The following is a 14,630-nucleotide window of genomic DNA, read 5'->3' as shown; positions in this document are numbered from 1 at the left end:
CAGGGGTCAAACGGAGGTTTCTTTACTTTACTATCATCTTATGATAGCTGCTAAGGCTCTGGAGGTACTAGTGGGATGTGTGGATTATCACATATAAACTATGAGTTAGATCCACATCCCTCCTTGCAGCTAATACTGGCTTCCCTTATAAAGCAATCATTAGATTATTGCTCTAGAAACCATGTCTGGACCCCAACAGAAAATCTTTCCAATTATTATTCTATTTTGGATCTCCCATTTTTGAGGAAGTTTATTTGGGTAGCTAGTGGCCAAATATCTCCAGCAATATCTACAGTCAAAGAGACTTGGATACGTCAATCTTTTTTTTTCCCCCCTTCATTTTAGCCCTGGATATATATGGTGGAAAGGGTGCATTCATGCTATTGATGGATGACAATAAGCCATCCATACATGATTCTTCCTTGCACTGAATGAAGATCAGTTGTCAATATATTGATATTTATCAGCTGTTTTTGATGCCATTAACTCTGAGGTGTTGTTGACATACCCTGTGGACCTTCACAGGCAAGAGCTGCTCCAGTGTGGCTCCACTCCACTCTTCTGACTGATCCTAGAGAGCACTATTAGGCTTATTTTCCCTGAAGGCTCTCTTGTGGAACCCATGAGAGTTCTGTTGTACCAACTTTCCTATTTGAGGGATCATTGAAAGGGTTACAAAAGAATTATGGTTTGCAGCACTATCAGTATGCTAATACTCAGGTCTATGGTGTCTTGGCCCAAGACTAAGGCTTCTAGGCACTACAGTAATACATATTAATAGCATTACAATATTGTATGACGTTGCTGGTAAGGTTCAACAACTTACCTTGTATCTAAGACTGGAGCCTGGGCAGTGGCTGAGGCTCAATTGGCTGAGAGTATTTACAGACTTTGGGGGGCAATGTAAGGAATGGTAAGTCTATTAGTACACCTAGTTGACGGGGCTTAATTTCCATTGCTTCCTAATTTTATAATCTGAGGTTCTGATGCAGTATCTGAATGTTTAGGCAACCGTGGTTGTGAACAGTGCTTTTTATCATTCAAGCTTGGCAAGAAATTTGTCCTTTTTTCTTGGCTGTGGACCTTGCTATGATATCCTTGCTTTTGTCACCTTGAGGCTGGAGTACTGCAATGTGCTTTACCTGAGCTGTATTAGAAAACCTTCAGAACCTGCAGCTAGTGCAGAAAAACAGTGAAGTTTAAACTTCAGTCTGGAGACCATCCCACTAAACCACATGATGCTCTCCTTGTGGTTTTGGGGGGCATCTAAGGGTAGGAAGGTGGGTCAATGCCTGCAATATCCCCACATGCCACCCTAGGCTAGCAGGTGTCATAGTGAAGAGACACACAGACCAGTATGACTAGACATCTGGTCTCCTTAGTAGCCAAAAGAGGTGGCTCAGGACTATAGTCTAGCCTTGTGTCCCTGTCCAGCACCTCTCAGGTTTTACCATCCATTACTACAACATTTGAGGTGGGTGCAGGGGTTCCTAGGAGCTGCCTATAGCATATGTGTAATCATCTTACAAACTGAGAGATGGATAACACACAGAAAATATGCGGAGATGGAATATCCTATAATTGTTGTGTTTGATTTCCAGTTGCTATGCTCTGTTCAGGAGTTCTGCTGTCCCCCATCCCCCGTTCTGTGTTCATATTGTCAGAACTACTAAGTCTGCAAGATGAGGGGGGAGTACTCTTTGGAGGGAGGGCCAATAAGCTCAGGGGATAGGGATACATGGCCCCTTAAACTTGATGTACTTGACTGAACATGAGAGTCACTCCTCCCATGCATTCCAAAAGTTAACCAGTGGGGGAAAATAAAGATTAAACTGATGCCAACAAGCACAAAGAAAGATGTTGAGATGATATCTTTTGAACATTTTGCAAAAAGAAAAGCTGGTGACTACAAAACATGTTCATACACAACTGTTGATTAAATTTCTGTGCATAATAAGACCCTGCATAGGACATTGACGGTAGGTGTCAGCCAATGAATAAAAGTAATTAAAAAATAAACACACTGGACAATTGTAGGAATCCTCTTTATAACAGTTTCTCTATTAACATACACTGGAATAGTTCACAAAATATATTTCTTGTGACTTTAATTACAGCAATTCCAACCTCACCAATATCCTGGGTGAACTGAATAAACAGCTTCTGAATTTCTTCAAGCCAATGTAATTTCTCTTTAAAAGCATAGCTAATTTTATCAGAAGGATTGCCTCACTTTGTTAACACTGTTTTTCCAAAGGGGAGACTCCAATTTCAGTTTTTAGTAATTTGTCATCTAGACACTACAAGAATAACACCTATAAATTTGCGCTGAAACCTACTCAGGCTGGGCATTGAAAAGTCATGTAGCAATCATAATTTACGCTCATGGGAGCTGCTCTCACAAATTCTACAGATTACTCTCTACTAGATCCTGCTAATAACTCTCCAGACTGACTGCACAGCATGTGAACATAACTGCCCATACATATTCTACCTTTATAACAACATAATATTGCTGAAATTCACTTATACTATGTTCCCACCTTCCCCTCCCCATCTCCCATTTTCCACACATCCAAAAGCTCCAGGGAGCCAGCATCTTTCTCCAAGCAAAATAATAACAATTAGTCATGGCTATTTTATTATAAAGAATGGAAAAGAAACATGAAATAAAACAAAACAAGTGACAGAACACAAACATAAACTGGTTATTTCCACTACAAACTCTTTTGTATGCCTCTGTATGGAGAGAATCAGAGATTTCTCCTTTTGAGAGTGAACTACCTTGGGGGTGTTCAGCTGCTATCAAATCCCCCCTCACTCTTCTCTTCGGCAGTCTAAATAAGCCCAGTTCCCTCAGCCTCTCCTCGTAAGTCATGTGCCCCAGGTCCCTGATCATTTTTGTTGCCCTCCACTGGACTCTCTCCAATTTGTCCACATCCTTTCTGTAGTGGGTCCAAAACTGGACACAATACTCCAGATGTAGCCTCACCAGTTCCTAACAGAGAGGAATAATCACTTCTCTATCTGCTGACAATGCTCCTATTAATGCAGCCCAATACGCTGTTAGCCTTCTTGGCAATGAAGGCATACTGCTGACTCATATCCAGCTTCTCGTCCACTGTAATACCCAGGTCCTTTTCTGTCAAACTGCTGCCTAACCAGTCGGTCCCCAGCCTGTAGTGGTGCATGGGATTTTCCCGTCGCAAGTGCAGGACTCTGCACATGTCCTTGTTGAACCTCATCAGATTTCTTTTGGCTGAATCTTCCAATTTGTCTAGGTCTCTGGACCCTGTCCCTACCCTCCAGTGATCTACTTCTCCCCCCAGCTTAGTGTCATCCGCGGACTTGCTGAGGGTGTAATCCACCCCATCATCCAAATCATTAATGAAGATGTTGAACAAAACCGGTCCCAGGACAGACTTCTGGGGCACACCGACTGCCATCTAGACATCGAGCTGTTGATCACTACCTGTTGATCCTGACGATCTAGCCAGCTTCCTATCCACCTTATAGTCCATTCATCCAAACTGTACTTTTTTAACTTGCTGGCAAGAATACTATGGGAGACTGTATCAAAAGCTTTGCTAAAGTAAAGATATATCACATCCACCACTTTCCCCATATCCACACAGCCAGTTATCTCATCACAGAAGGCAATCAGGTTGGTCAGGCATGACTTGAATGAATCCATGTTGACAGTTCCTGGTCACCTTCCTCTCCTCCAAGTGTTTCAAAATGAATTCCTTGAGTACCTGCTTCATGATTTTTCTGGGGACAGAGCTGAGGCTGACCGGTCTGTATTTCCACGGATTCTCCTTCTTCTCTATGTTTGCCTTTTTCCGATCATCCGGGACTTCCCCAATTGTCACAAGTTTTCAAAGATAATGGCCAATGGCTCTGCAAACACATCAGCCAACTCCCTCAGCACCCTTGGATGAATTAGATCCAGATCCATGGACTTGTGCATGTCCAGCTTTTCTGAATTGTTCTTAATCTGTTCTTTCACCACTGAGGGCTGCTCACCTCCTCCCCATACTGTGCTGCCCAGTGCAGCAGTCTGGGAGATGACCTTGTCTGTGAAGACCGAGGCAAAAGAAGCATTGGGTACTTCAGCTTTTTCCACATCATCTGTCACTAGGTTGCCTCCCCCATTCAGTAAGGGTCCCACACTTTCCCTGATCTTCTTCTTGTTCCTAACATACCTGAAGAAAACCTTCTTGTTACCCTTCACATCCCTAGCTGCAACTCCAATTGTCGTTTGGCCTTCCTGATTACACCCCTGCATGCTTGAGCAATATTTTTATACTCCTCCCTAGTCATCTGTCCAAGTTTCTACTTCTTGTAAGCTTTCTTTCTCTGTTTAAGCTCACTGAAGATTTCTCTGTTAAGCCAAGCTAGTTGCCTTCCATATTTGCTATTCTTTCTACACATTGGGATGGTTCATTCCTGCGCTCTCAGTAAGGCTACTTTAAAATACAGCCAGCTCTCCTGGACTCCTTTCCCCCTCATATTAGCTTCACAGGGGATCCTGCCCATCAGTTCCATGAGGGAGTCAAAGTCTGCTTTTCTGAAGTCCAGGGTCCATATTCTGCTGCTCTCCTTTCTTCCTTTTGTCAGGATCCTGAACTCGACTATCTCATGGTCACTGCTTCCCAGGTTGTCGTTCCCCCCCCCACTTCTCATTCCCCTACCAATTCTTCCCTATTTGTAAGCAGGAGGTCAAGAGAAGTACATCCTCTATTTCCATTCTATGCATCCAATGAAGTGGGCTGTAGCCCATGAAAGCTTATGCTCAAATAAATTTGTTAGTCTCTAAGGTGCCACAAGTACTCCTGTTCTTTTTATCCTCTAGTTGGTTCCTCCTGCACTTGCACCATGAAGCTGTCCCTAGCACTCTCCAAAAACTTACTGGATTGTCTATACACTTCTGTATTTCTCTCCCAGCAGGTGATTGAAGTCCCCCATGGGAACCAGGACCTGTGATCTGGAAACTTCTGTGAGTTGTACGAAGAAAGCCTCATCTACCTCATCCTCCTGTTCTGGTGGTCTATAGCAGACGCCCACCAGGACATCACCCTTGTTGGTCTCACCTCTAAACTTAACCCAAAGACTCTCAACAGGATTTTCTCCATTTTCACAGTGGAGCTCTGAGCAATCATACTGCTCTCTTACATACAGTGCAACTACTCCACCTTCTCTCCCCCTCCTGTCTTTCCTCAACATGATCCAGTCATGTGAGTTACCCCACCATAGTTCCTTGACTGTGCCAGGACTTCCAATTCTTCCTGCTTGTTTCCCAGGCTTCTTGTGTTCATGTCACTTAAAATAACTAGCCGATTGCCCTACATTATCAGTATGAATTTGGAGGCCTCCCCTGTTGCACCCTTGTGTTTCCTCATGGTATCCTACTTCCCCACTTACCTCAGGGCTTAGGTCACCATCTCCCAGTGAACCTAGTTTAAAGCCCTCCTCACTAGGTTAGCAAGCCTGCCTGCGAAGATGCTCTTCCCTGTCTTTGTTAGGTGGATCCCATCTCTTCCTAGCAATCCTTCTTCCTGGAGCAACATCCCATGGTTAAAGAATACAAACCCCTCTCTCTGACACCACCTACGTAACCATGTATTTACCTCCACAATTATATGGTTCCTACCTGAGCCTTTTCCTTTAACTGGGAGGATGGACGAGAACATGACTTGTGCCTCAAACTCCTTTTTCCTTCTTCCCAGAGCCATGTAGTCTACAGTGACCTGCTCAAGGTCATTCTTGGCAGTATCATTGGTGCCCACGTGGAGAAGTAGGAAGGGGTAGTGGTCTGAGGGCTTGATCAGACTCCGTTACATCCTGAATTTTGCCTTGATCGGTGTTGTGGGGAATTTTTGAATTGATCCCAAGTGACTCCAAGGATTCTTTCTGCTTTCAGAGCCATAAAAAGAGGGTATTAAGGAAAGAAGCCTGATAAACAGAGACCTTTGTGATCAAGGTTAAAAGCTTGTTGTTCCAGACATGTGAGATAAGTTTGCCAATCGTTACAGAGACTCAGAATACTCAGTAATAATGCAGAAACGACAGAAGTGCTCAATAAATATTTTTGTTCTGCATTTGGGAAAAAAAGATGATGTAGTAATATCATATAAAATACTTTTTTACATTCAACTAGTATTTCAGGAGGATGTTAAACAGCAGCTACTAAATTTACACATTGTTAAATCAGCAGGTCCAGATAACTTGTTTTAAAAGAGTTTTAAAAGAGCTGTCTGAGGAGCTCATTGAATCATTAATGTTGATTTTCAAAATGTCTCGGAACACTGGAGATATTCCAGAAAAGTGGAAGAAAGCTAATATTGTGCCAATATTTGAAAACTGTAAATGGAATGACACAGGTAATTATAGGCCTGTCAGACCGATATCTATCCTGGGGAAGATAATGGACTGGCTGATTCAGGACTCAATTGATAAAGAATGAAAGGAGGGCAATAAAATGTATGCCAATTAACATGGGTTTATGGAAACTAGACCCCATTAAAATTACTCGATATCTTTTTCTCATTATATGTTTGTTTCATCAGGTAATAGTATTGATGTAATATATGTAGGCATTTTTGTGAGGCACTTGATTTGATATATTAAAAGCATTTTGATTAAAAAAGATATAAAACTAACATGGCATGCATTAAATGGATTAAAATCTGGCTAACTGATGTGTATCAAAACTTAATTGTAAATGGGAAATCATGAGTGTATTTCTAGGCGAGTCCCATAGGAATAAGTTCTTAGTCCTATGTTTTTTATCAATGACTTGGAAGAAAACATAAAAATAGTGCTGATAAACTTTGCAGAAGACATAGAAATTGGGGGAATGGTAAATAGTAAAGAGGACAGATAACATATACTGTATAGTGTGGATAACTTGGTAAGATGTGTGCAAGCAAATAATATGTTTTAATATGGTTAAATGTAAATGAGTATCTCTTGGAACAGAGAATGTAGGCCATACTTATAGGATGGGGGACTCTGTCCTGGGAAGCAGTTACTCTGAAAACGATTGTGGGGGGAGGATGGAAAATCTGCTGAACATGAGCTCCTAGAGCAAAGCTGTGGCCAAAAGTGCTAATGCAATCCTTGGAAGCATAAACAGTAGGAGTAGAGAGGCTGTTTTACCTTTGCATTTGGCAGGGGTATGATTGTATCCAGTTCTGGTGATGACAATTCCAGACTCATGTTGATAAACTGTAGAGGATTCAGAGAAGAGCCACGAGAATGATTCAAAGATTAGAAAAACATATCTTATAGGATACATCTACACAGCCAGTGATAGCCCTCCCAAGAGAATCTCCAAGCCCAGATCAACAGACTCAGGCTTGTAGGGCTCATGGAACCACACTAAAAATATCTGCATAGACAGTGCTTTTAAGTTGTGGCTCAGGCTGGAGCTCAGGTTCTTAAATCCACTCCTTTCCATAGGCTTCATAGTCCCATCTCAAGCCTAAACCTCAACATCTACATAGATATTTTTGGCATGATAGCATGAGCTCAAGTCAATCAACCTGGGCTTAGAGACTTGCTGTGAGCTACATAAATGTACTCACAGTGATAGACTCAAGGAGATCAAACTGTTTAGATTAACAAGCAGAAGATTAAGGGGTGACTTGATTACTGTCTATAACAGGGGTTCCCAAACTTGGTTCGAGGCTTGTTCAGGGTAAGCCCCTGGCAGGCCACGAGACGCTGAGTGTCCGCAGGTACGGCTGCTCACAGCTCGCAGTGGCCGCGGTTTGCCGTTTGCATTCCCGGCCAATGGGAACTGTGGGAAGAGGCATGGGCCAGGCCACCGCTTCCTGCAGCTCCCATTGGCCAGGAACGGTGAACCGTGGCCACTGGGAGCTGCGAGCGGCCATACCTGTGGACGCTCAGGCCTCGTCTACACTACGAGTTTAGGTCGAATTTAGCAGCGTTAAATCTAATTAAGCCTGGACACGTCCACACGATGAAGCACTTTTTTTCGACTTAAAGGGCCCTTTAAACTGATTTCTTTACTCCATCTCCGACAAGAGGATTGGCGCTGAAATTGGCCTTTCCGGGTCGCATTTGGGGTAGAGTGGACGGAATTCAACAGTATTGACCTCCGGGAGCTATCCCAGAGTGCTTCATTGTGACCGCTCTGAATAGCACTCTCAACTCAGATGCACTGATCAGGTAGACAGGAAAAGCCCCGTGAACTTTGAATTTAATTTCCTGTTTGCCCAGCGTGGAGAGCACAGGTGATGACCACACAGAGCTCATCAGCACAGGTAACCATGATGGAGTCCCAGGATCACAAAAGAGCTCCACGGGAGCGAACAGGAGGTATGGGATCTGCTCGCCATATGGGGAGACGAATCAGTGCTAGCTGAACTCAGTTGCAGTAAAAGAAATGCCAAAACATTAGAAAAAGTCTCAAAGGGCATGAAGGACAGAGACCATAACAGGGATGCACAGCAGTGCCGTGTGAAAATTAAAGAGCTAAGGCAAACCTACCACAAAGCCAGAGAGGCAAACGGAAGGTCCGGGGCAGAGCCGCAGACATGCTGCTTTTACGCGGAGCTGCATGCCATGCTAGGGGGTGCAGCCACCACTACCCCAACCCTATGCTTTGACTCCATCAATGGAGAATCACGCAACATGGAAGCGGGTTTCGGGGATGAGGAAGATGATGATGAAGACAATGAAGATAGCTCACAGCAAGGAAGCAGAGAAACCGGTTTCCCCAACAGCCAGGATATGTTTATCACCCTGGACCTGGAACCAGAAACCCCTGAACTCACCCAAGGCATGCTCACAGACCCTGAGGGCACACAAGGGACCTCTGGTGAGTGTACCTTTGTAAATATTACACATGGTTTAAAAGCAAGCATGTTTAATGATTAATTTGCCCTGGCACTCGCGGCCAGTACAGCTACTGGAAAAGTCCATTAATGTGTATGGGGATGGAGCGGAAATCCTCCAGGGACATCTCCAGAAAGCTCTCCTTCATGTACTCCCAAAGCCTTTGCAAAAGGTTTCTGGGGAGGGCTGCCTTATTCCGTCCACCATGGTAGGACACTTTACCACGCCAGGCCAGTAGCACGTAGTCTGGAATCATTGCATAACAAAGCATGGCCGCGTATGGTCCCGGTGTTTGCTGGCATGCAGACAACATCCATTCGTTATCTCTCTTTGTTATCCTCAGGAGAGTGATTTCATTCACGGTCACCTGGTTGAAATGGGACGATCTTATTAAGGGGACAGTCAGAGGTGCCCGTTCCTGCTCGGCTGAACAGAAATATTCCCCGCTGTTAGCCACGCGGTGTGGGGGAGGGGTGAAGTGATCATCCCAGAGAATTGGGTGTGTCGGGGAGGGGGTTTAGTTGGGTTTGTGTGTGTTATGAAAGTTAAAAAAGCCAAAAGACTGTGGCTTACCATGGCTGCCTGAAAGCCAAATTCTGTTGCCTGGCACTGTGTAAGTGATCTCTCACACCAAACCGGCAGGCCCTCAATATAAGAGGGAAAATGTGACCTTGTAACGAAAGCACATGTGCTGTGTAATGTGAACAGCAAAATTTAATGTGAAAGAGTGTACCCATTGTTCTCTAAAATGTGTCTTTTTAACACCTCTCCCTTTTCCTCCACCAGCTGCAAATGTTTCTCCTTCGCAGAGGCTAGTGAAGACTAGAAGGAGAAAATAGCTGACTCAGGATGATACGTTCTCGGATCTCCAGATGTCCTCCCACGCTTACAGAGCACAGCAGAATGCGTGGAGGCAGACAATGTCAGAGTGCAAAAATGCACAATATGAATGAGAGGAGAGGTGGCGGGGTGAATCGTTGGCTGAAGAGAGCATGTGGCAGGCTGAAGAGGATAGGTGGCATGAGCTTGCTGACAGAAGGCAAGAGTCAATGCTCCGAGTGCTGGAGCATCAAACTGATATGCTCCAGCGTATGGTTGAGCTGCAGGAAAGGCAGCAGGAGTAGAGACCGCTGCTACAGCCTTTGTGTAACTAACAGCCCTCCTCCCCAAGTTCCGCAGCCTTCTCACCCAGACGCCCAAGAATGCGATGGGGGGGCCTCTGGCCACCCAGCCACTCCACCCCAGAGGATTGCCCAAGCATCAGAAGGCTGGCCTTCAATAAGTTTTAAAGTGCAGTGTGTCCTTGTCCTTCCATCCTCCCCTACCCCTCCCGGGCTACCTTTGCAGTTATCCCCCTATTTGTGTGATGAATTAATAAAGAATGCATGAATGTGAAGTAACAATGACTTTATTGCCTCTGCAAGCGGTGCTTGAAAGGGGGAGGGGAGGGTGGTTAGCTTACAGGGAAGTAGAGTGAACTCGGGGGGTGGTGGTTCATCAAGGAGAAACAAACAGAAGTTTCACACTGTAGCCTGTCCAGTCACAAAACTGGTTTTCAAAGCTTCTCTGATGCGCACCGCACCGTTCTGTACTCTTCTAACCACCCTGGTGTCTGGCTGCGCATAATCAGCGGTCAGGCAATTTGCCTCAACCTCCCACCCTGCCATAAATGTCTCCCCCTTACTCTCACAGATATTGTGGAGCACACAGCAAGCAGCAATAAAAATGGGGATATTGGTTTCGCTGAGTTCTATCCAAGTCAGTAAACTGCACCAGCGCACTTTTAAACATCCAAATGCACCTTCTACCACCATTCTGCGCTTGCTCAGCCTATAGTTGAACAGGTCCTGACTACTGTCCAGGCTGCCTGTGTACAGCTTCATGAGCCATGACATTAAGGAATAGGCTGGATCCCCAAGGATAACTATAGGCATTTCAACATCCCCAACCATTATTTTCTGGTCTGGGAAGAAAGTCCCTTCCTCCAGCTTTTGAAACAGACCAGAGTTCCTGAAGATGCGAGCATCATGTACCTTTCCCAGCCATTCCACATTGATGTTAGTGAAACATCCCTTGTGATCCACCAGGACTTGCATCAGCATTGAAAAGTACCCTTTTTGGTTTATGTACTCACTGGCTTGGTGCTCCGATGACAAGATAGGGATATGGGTTCCGTTTATCGCCCCACCACAGTTAGGAAATCCCATTGCAGCAAAGCCATCCACTATGACCTGCACGTTTCCCAGAGTCACTACCCTTGATTATCAGCAGCTCTTTGATTGTGTTGGCTACTTGGATCACAGCAGCCCCCACAGTAGATTTGCCTACTCCAAATTGATTCCTGACTGACTGGTAGCTGTCTGGCGTTGCAAACTTCCACAGGACTATCGCCACTCACTTCTCAACTGTGAGGGCTGCTCTCATCCTGGTATTCTGGTGCTTCAGGACAGGGGAAAGCAACTCACAAAGTTCCATGAAAGTGCCCTTACGCATGCGAAAGTTTCGCAGCCACTGGGAATCGTCCCACACCTGCAACATGATGTGGTCCCACCAGTCTGTGCTTGTTTCCCGGGCCCAAAATTGGCATTCCAAGGCATGAACCTGCCCCATTAACACCATGATTTGCACATTACTGGGTCCTGTACTTTGTGAGAGGTCTATGTTCACGTCTATTTCTTCATCACTCTCGTCGCTGCGCTGCAATCGCCTCCTTTCCTGGTTTTGACTTGGCAGGTTCTGGCTCTGCATGTACTCCAGGACAATGTGCGTGGTGTTCATAGTGCTCATAATTGCCGCGGTGATCTGAGTGGGCTCCATGATCCCAGTGCTATGGCGTCTGGGCTCAAAAAAGCCGCTAAACGGAGGGAGGGAGGGAGGGGCGACTGACAACTGACAACATGGCTTACAGGGAATTAAAATCAACAAAGGTAGCTGTGCGTCAGGGAGAAACACAATCACAAACAACTGTCACACAGAACGCCCCCCCCCAGATTGAACTCAAAACCCTGGGTTTAGCAGGCCGTTGATTTCGTGGAGGGACGGGGAAGCTAATGAATACAGAACATATCTGGTCCATCTATCTTTACATCTTAGGCTGGAAGCAGATGGTGCAGCATGACTGATAGCCATCTGCATCTTCTGGGTGCTTGGCAGAAAATGCTGCATTATGATTGCTAGCCATCATCGTCAAGACAGTGCAATAGAACTGCCGCAGGACTGAGTCTCCAGGAGACAAAACATGTCTGCCCAGGCACCTCTGACCGAACTCACTGAGGAGTAAGATGATGATGGATACCAATCATAATACACCATCTGCTGCCAAAAGGCAAGGAGCTGCTGCTGTATAGCAATATAGTCCCACGTCTGCCAGCACCCAGATAGCCGATGACGGCTAGCAGTCATACTGCACCGTCTACTGCCAAAAGGCAATTAGCTGCTGCTGTGTAGCAATGCAGTACCACGTTTGCCAGCACCCAGATGACATATGGTGATGGTGAGCTGAGCTGAAAGGTCTCCATGCTTTCTGTGGTATGTCATCTGCACAGGTAACCCAGGAAAAAAGGTGTGAAACGATTGTGTGCCTTTGCTCTCACGGGGGGGGGGGGGGGAATCCCCCGACACTGTTTTTGCCTCATCAGGCATTGGGATCTCAACCCAGAATTCCAATGGGCGGCGGAGACTGCAGGAACTGTGGGATAGCTACCCACAGTGCAACGCTCCTGAAGTCAATGCTAGCCTCGGTACTGTGGACGCAGTCCACTGACTTAATGCACTTAGAGCATTTATGCGGGGACACACACAATCGACTGTATAAAAACGATTTCTAAACAACAGACTTCTATAAATTCGACCTAATTTCGTAGTGTAGACATACCCTCAGGTAAACAAAGTGTCTCGCGGCCTGCCAGGGGCTTACCCTGAATAAGCCTTCAACCAAGTTTGTGAACCCCTGGTCTATAAATACCTAAATGGGGAACAAACATTTAATAATGGGCTCTTCAGCCTAGCAGAGAAAGCTATAATAGGATCTAATGGCTGCAAGTTGTAGCTAGACAAAGTCAGACAGGAATTAAGGCATACAATTTTAACAGTTTAGAGTAATTAACTATTGGAACAACTCACCAAGGGTCGTGGTGAATTCTGCATCAGTAACAATTTTTGAATCATGACTGGATATCTTTCTATAAAATATTCTCTGAGAATTAAATCTGTTTATTGAAAATATGCTCAACTGCCCCAAAATATTTAATTCCTTTTAAAACACTTGGTTGAGCAAGGTTGTCCTGTACCTCACAAATCAATTCAATTACAGGATTATATCATCACAGGCCTTCAGTGGCTTGATCACCTTAGAATCACAGAGGATTAGCCTTCCTGGGATCCCAGCTGTAGTATTAAAATACTTTTATAAAGCTGATGAACCACAGATGGTTGATGTCTGTTCTTCAGTATGACTATCTCAAATCTCTCAGATTAAAGCAAAAAGTTTCTAGAAGCTGTCTGGAATTTCTAGTCAATCTATATCCTTACAATCACTTTCATGAATAACTATGGAAGGCATCTATTAGTATTCAGTGCAGGAAACTTATTACTTAGTTGAAGCACATGTCGCACTCATGAAGACATTTATCTGTGTAATCACCTCACCAGGTGGAGTGAGCAGATTAATAATGTCTTTTAACTACACCCCTTCCTCCCCCCAAAAACCTTACAGGTCACCCATACATAAATAGAGTGGGTGCATCTTTGGACTTTTAATTACCAAACAAAAAATGCCAGTGATGATTATCAGAAAAGAACTTTTAGGAATTCTTGGGAATTCTTACTGTGACTCCCTGAAAGAAGAAAAAATGGAAACTATGAATGGATGGAGCTAAACATTTATACAAAAAAAAAAAAAATAGAAACTACACAAGCTATGAAATTTGAAGTGCAATAAAAATCAGAAAAGAAAAATACAAAATCTTTCACCTCTAGATCTGCTGGTTCAAATCTAAATGTAACAGAATTACTCCTGATTTATAAGTGAAAGGAAAATCAGGATCCAGCGGCATGAACTATCTATGCTGCTGGAGTTGAGCCCTCTAGATTAGGCACAATGATGAGATAGTTTCGGTGTCATGAGTGGTCACGGAACTGGCCTGCAAGGTTCCTGGGAGCAATCACACTCTAATCATCCACCTGGCAGCCTACTGGCAGTGGTTTACCTGAGACCCAGTGTGAGGCTCCACCCCTGAGGTCTGATTGGAGGAGTCCCAGAGCTGCTGATTGGCTTAATGGCCCTACTTAAACCAGCAGCAGAAGCAGAAAGCTGTCCAAACAATTGGGTTCCATCCCTCTCGGGACTGCATGCTTTGTGCTTCCTGCTAGCTGGTCCTGCTACCCACTACCTATTCCTGCTTCCCTGCCTTGATCTCCCAGCATTCCAACCTGGCTTGATTCCTGGCATCTGGCTCGAGACCTCTAGTTGGTCTGCTGCCTCTGATCCCCTTGTATCTTGATCTGGCCTGACTCTGGCACCTAATTTGTGGTTCTGTTAGCCAACTTTTGAGTCCTGTCTCATGACTGTGGACTCTGGCTCCAACTACTAGGTCTGGCCACCCATGACCCAGCCATGACAGCTTGTTCAGACTACAATATTTCTGTGGGACTGAGCCTGGTGTGAGAAAGATGAACTTAGCAGCACATGTCCATAAGAAGCTTTGACTCATCTGAATGGGCCTCCTGCCTCCAGGCAGATAATCAAGTACTGCAGGCTCAAGTTG

Source organism: Trachemys scripta, chromosome 1, assembly GCF_013100865.1.
Source record: "Trachemys scripta elegans isolate TJP31775 chromosome 1, CAS_Tse_1.0, whole genome shotgun sequence".
In the NCBI taxonomy this organism is placed as follows: domain Eukaryota; kingdom Metazoa; phylum Chordata; order Testudines; family Emydidae; genus Trachemys; species Trachemys scripta.
Note: the sequence above shows the minus strand (reverse complement) of the source record.